The following is a 6,563-nucleotide window of genomic DNA, read 5'->3' as shown; positions in this document are numbered from 1 at the left end:
TTTCCCTAATGCAATGAACAAATATATATATATATACATTGTCATCTTTATCATCATCATCATCATCATGACTTTTTGACAGCCTTAATAAGCTATGATTCTGCAACAGTTAAAAATTATAATCATCACTTCACAATTTCTTTTAATAATGACATCGTATTTAACACTTTATAGAAAGGTCTGTTTCATTCTGTCTAGACAATTTCCGGTCAGAGTAATACTAGGTTTCACGAACTGATCCCCCCCTCCCGCTTGAAATCACTTTTTCTAAGTAAGCCGATGATGAAGGTTGTCATATTGGATTTCTCTCTTTTTACTATTAGGTCCCATTTCACTAGGTACATACTTCTCTTTGGACTACTGCACTGTCCGGAAAATTTTTTTTTTTCATTATTTCAGCTTTTTTGAAACTTTCCAATCGGATTATAAGCATCGTCACGCTGGACGAATTTGGAATACATTCTATATAAAGAACTATTTTGCATTTTGGATCAACTTGAGAGGAAATTCATTCAAGCTAAAATATTATGCGCGGTTGGCTTTTTATATTAATTTTTTACATATCCAACATTTAAAAACTTTCTTTTTTTGGCAATAAATTGCGGTTTCACTTAATGACTTAATTGGCAAATTCTAGCATTGCTACAAATATAATTTGCTGATTTCTTTATGTCCTCTGATGAGAAGAATAATAAGAATAGCATTCTTTGAAATTCCGCGGAATAAGGATTTTGTAAATTGTTTTTTTTGAGTATTCAGACGAACAATAAATTTGGATTGTAAAGTTCAACTTACAAAATTCAATTAATTTTCTTGGATTTATATTTTTGGACTTTACCGTCATTGGATTATTTACCTTTTACCAGACTTTCCATTGGCGTGTAATCACCTTTTTCTTCGCCATATTCCCTCTGCTTCACTTTTTGTTATCAAGTAAGATCTTTGAATTACTTGCAGTTTATCAAAAAATTTTGTATGCAACATCCGATCCCGCATTTTGCTAATTCCTACCCTCTGATGAGAAGAAAAGTATTTCTTCGAAACTCCGCGGATTAAGGACTATCCATTTATCTAGTGTTTCCTTTTCAGATTAAATATGTTTTTAACTCATTTCAAAGTGTTTTTTAACATATTTTATCCACGGCATAAGGACTTTGTGAATTGTGTTTTTGAAGTATTCAGTCTTACAGTTTTAATTTTCTTTCTCTTTATATGTGTGTGTGTGTGTGTGTGTGTGTGTGTGTGTGTTCTGTGTGCGTGCGAATATTATAAGACATATATATAAGACTTATATATATATATACAAGACATATATATATGTGTATATATATATGCCTGTGTGTGTGCGAATATTTTAAAGACTTGTATATTTTTTTTTTTTTTTTTTTTTTACAAAGGCATCACCACATTATCAAGGCCCAGAGGCCACTCAAGGATAACGGTTAAAGAGTGTACAGTAGAACTTGGTCAATATAGTAATCATTAGTAATGAAAATTTGGTAAATTTAATAACTTATATGGAACGGCTCATCAAGAACTTATTTACCTTAGACTTGAACACAACCATATTGTAGTCAGCCGGAAAGCAGGAAAACGGAAGACAATTCCACAGGCGTGCAGTTCTAAGAAAGAAGCTTTGTTCATGGAATCTATGTTTAGGTTTAGGCACAGATAAAGAGTGGGGGAAATTATTGATAGTGTTTACAGCTAGACGAGTGTTTCTTGTGAAAGTTTGGCGACATATATATATATATATATACATATATATATATATATATACATATATATATATATATACATATATATATATATATATATATATATATATATATATATATATATATATATATATATATAAGACATATATGTGTGTGTGTGCGTGTGTGCGTGTGTGTGGGAGTGTGTGTGTGGTAAAAATCAATTTGTGAATATATAGGTAAAAATTACTCAAATGTACAAGATGGAACGATAAAATTATCGCTATAGAAAAGACGACATGATTTCATTTCCGTTTGATGAAAAACGGTCTTCTTTTTTCTTGCAGACAATCTACTAGTGGGGAAGTTGTGTAGAAATCCCAACAACAGTAGGAGCCTTCTATCATGTCTTAAAGTGACACAGTGTTCAATCCCGGGCAACGTCGGGTCTCCCTGCTAGTATATATATATATATATATATATATATATACGACGATGCGGGTTTTCTTTTTTTGTTGTTGTAGACCATCTACTAGTGGGTCAGTTGTGTAGACACAATGTTCAACGAGCTAGATCGCCGCTGTACAACTTGTGCTCTCTACCGATCCAAGTCATGACAACAGAACCATTGCCAGCACCCTCAAAATTCATTGCTCGATTGCCAGGAATAACAGTGACGTGTCAGTAGTGATAAAAATGAAATTTCCGGCCACGTTTATGATCATTGGTGTGGTTATAAGTGAGGGCCACATCATGCCACCTCACATCTTCGAAGTCGGCTTGAACATCAACACCAAAGTTTACCTAGATGTGCTTAAGAGTGTGGTGATCTCCTGGTGCAATCAGGTGACCGCTGTCAGACACTGAGTGTTGCAACAGGACTCGGCGCCAACCCCCAAGTCCAAATAGAGTCAGGCTTGGCTTCAGAAGGACTGCTACGCCCTTGTATCCTTCTCTAACTGGCTCCCTTCCTTCCCCGACCTGCATCCGCTTCGTTTGGTCATACGTCGAGAACATCATCAACATAAACTCCTACAACACCAAAGCCAGCCTGATCGCCAAGCATTCGCCGAGCTCCCGCTGGCGCTTGTGGAAAAGGCATGCTCCCAGTTCCGGACCTGTATCGAGGCGCTGACTGAGGCTGAAGGCAGCTACATTGTGCTCTTACTTATGCAATCGATTTTAATATTTTTAAAACCTTCAGCATCAGATTTCATGCTTAAAATCGGCGTGTCGAACATGTGGGTTTGATTTTCTTTAAAATTTAAACCCCTTAAAACGCCATGACTTTATTCGTCTGTCACGCTTTCATTTGAAATAGTATTTTGTTAGTCTGCCAAAAGGCATTCTCATCGATAAACGCACAGATTTTAATGGACGTATCTAAGGGAAATATTTAATGGCCGCGTCTTAAGAATTTATCCGTTCGGGTTTGCTTTTGTTTTGTTTGTTTTGTTTGTTTGTTTGTTTGTTTGTTTGTTTGTTTTGCTTTTGTTTTGTTTTTTGTTTTTTGTTTTTTTTTGTTTGTTTTTTGTTTTTTTTTGTACTTTATGATTCTATCATTTTTCAATATTAAGTTTTTCGCTACGACTTATCCGTCCTTATTGGGTGGAGTGATTGTCAGTCTGGGTGGGGCCCTTCTTCGGAAGCTAATGCAATGATAACAGTTGTTATTGGTGTAAAAGAAACCATAAAAAAAAAAACAAATATATGTCAGCCACTCCGTCCTATACTCTAGATTTTCGGAGCTGTTAACTTTTTTTTTTCTTGTGATAAACTCGCCGTGTCCGTAAAGAAACGACTCCAAAAAATTTCGACGCATCTTCCGTACAGTTTTGAATATATATATATATATATATATATATATATATATATATATATATATATATATATATATATCATTAGCATTGCATATATATATATATATACAATGCTAATGATATATATAAATATATATATATATATATATATATATATATATCATTAGCATTGCACATATATATATATATATATATATATATATATATATATATATATATATATATATATATATATATAAAGACGAAACGTTGATGAACACATAATACGGTTTGTTCCTTTTTATTTTCTCTATTTTGTCGGAATACTATTTCCATTATTTTCATCATATATATATATATATATATATATATATATATATATATATATATATATATATATATATATATATATACACACACGATTAAAATATTGGCACAACGAGGGAGAAGAAAAAAATGCTGGTTATGTTGGGTGAACATCCTTGCACCTTTTGACTCGTATAAACCAGCATATTCCATCGAAGATCAGACAAGGGGGGATGGGGTCTGGTAGTCTCCCTCCTTCTGCAGCCTTGGACTCTGCTATTGGCCAGCATTTGGTTGACAACCCGTGCTGTGCCGATAGATATAAACTAGAATGGTTCGAGGTGCTACATAGAGCGGACTCCAAAAACCATTTAAAGGTTTTGGAGTCTGTCTCTATTGCGGTGCGTCAGCCTTCTTTGTGCCGGCAAAAAGAAACATCCAACGCATTGTTTCTCTTTTGAGGAACTTTGAATCTTTTCTCCCGTTTTTCTTTTGTTTTTTCTCCCTCGTTATGCCAATATTGTAATCGATTTTTTTACACGTTAATAAATTTATTTTAGTGTCAAGAGCTCTTGAGAAACTTCCGCTTATTATTTTCAAAACTGTATATAAATTCTGTACCTCTAAACATTTATATATATATATATATATATATATATATATATATATATATATATATATATATATAAATCATTATTAAGGGAATCAAATGGATCTTACAACAAGAAAATTTCTGACAATTATCTTGTTGTCATAATGTGGATCGGTATATATATGGACATCTCCAGAGAAGATCCCAACTTACCTTATATGTGCTTCCGGGTTGAACTTGCTAAAACTACTACGCTTATATTTGCTCTCACAACAGCGGAGCTTCCATCTTTAAAAGCATATCTGAGAAAATTGATCACGTCCTCGAGTGTTGAGTAATTCTTAATAACAAAGATGGCGGCGAAGAATTAATGCAGTCACGATTTCAAGTGTTGAGTAATTCTTAATAACAATAATGGCGGCGAAGAATTAATGCAGTCACGATTTCAAGTGTTGAGTAATTCTTAATAATTCTTAATAACAAAGATGGCGGCGAAGAATCAATGTAGTCACGATTCAGTCGTTTCAAGACGGAGGTTGACAGCGATCTGGATTGAATCCAAAATTCGATATTTTTATAATTAAGTTGGAGGCTTCTGATTGGTTGATTGTCCTAACCGTAAGTTATAATTAAGATCGTAGAAATCATTGGGGGCCATACCCTCATTATAAATCATAAACATTTTAACAATAAGACCTCCGACATACCTCTCCATTGTACAGTATATCGATAGTCTATGGCTGACTGGGATCGTTTCTGTACATTTATAGCAGATCTACTTCTGTATCCAATGTTTTAAAAAAAATTAGTATCAGACAAACCCTTAAAAAAATTCCACAAAAACCTAACAGCCAGCTGTGGTTCTCTCCGAAATGTGCTGCTGCCATTGCGCATAGAAATCACTTTTTCCATTGCTTCCAACGTAATAGGTGTATGGAAAGTAAAGCCGCTTTCACGACTGCCAGCAACTAATGTAAAAAAGTAATAAAGAACGCGAGAGAGTTGTGTGCTCAGTCCGTTAAGTCCAAAGTAGCTGAGAAGCGGCTTGGTTCCCACCGGTTTTGGCAAATAACAAACAGGGTCCTGAACAAAAGCGCGTGTTCTATCTCAACCATTATCTTTGGACTTGAGGTAACCTTGTCAGCCAGTACCCACCAGTAGACGCCAGTAAACTCAATTAACCACCCCAAAACAGCACTAATCGTTAGTAACCATTAGTGATGACAATAACAGCCAATGGCTTCTGCTAGCTGCCAATACTAGTGCTAGACAGTGGAAGCCGGATGAATTCATTTGGGCTACGGCCGCCAGTGTCTGTTATTTTCCAGCGTTTGCAGTGGCCCACACTAACAACCGTACTCAAATTTGTTTTCTGAATCTGTTTTGTTTTGTGACACACTTTCACCGGGCAACGCTGGTACACGGGTTCTGCTAGTTAAAAATATTCGCCATACCGGTGTTGTTTGTCTTTGCTTATATATATATATATATATATATATATATATATATATATATATATATATATATATATATATATATATATGCACGCGCACACACACACATATATATATGTGTGCGCGCGTATATATATATATGTATATATATATATATATATATATATATATATATATGTATATATATATATATATATATATATATATATATATATGAGCAAACAGTTAATAAAATATGTTAAAAAACACTTTGAAATGAGTTAATAACGTATTTAATCTGAAAAGGAAACACTAGATAAATGGATAGTCCTTAATCCGCGGAGTTTCGAAGAAATACTTTCCTTCTCATCAAAGGGTAGGAATTAGCAAAATGCAGAATCGGATTTTGCATGCAGAAGTATTTGATGAAACAACAAGTAAGTCAAAGATCTTACTTGAAAACAAAAAAAGTGAAGCAGAAAGAATATGGTGAAGAAAAAGGTGATTGCACACGAATGGATAGTCTAAACAAAGACAAACAACACCGGTATGGCGAATATTTTTAACTAGAAGGGCCCGTGTACCAGCGTTGCCCGGTGAAAGTATGTCACAAAACAAAACAGATTCGGAAAACAAATTAAAGTATATATATGTGTGTGTGCGTGTGTGTGTGTGTGTGTGTGTGTGTGTGTGTGTGTGTGTGTGTGTGTGTGTGTGTGTGTGTGTGTGTGTGTCT

Source organism: Euprymna scolopes, chromosome 46, assembly GCF_053919585.1.
Source record: "Euprymna scolopes isolate OS-2025 chromosome 46, ASM5391958v1, whole genome shotgun sequence".
NCBI lineage: Eukaryota > Metazoa > Mollusca > Cephalopoda > Sepiida > Sepiolidae > Euprymna > Euprymna scolopes.
The sequence above is the reverse complement of the archived record's forward strand: the minus strand, read 5'-3'. Positions refer to the sequence as shown.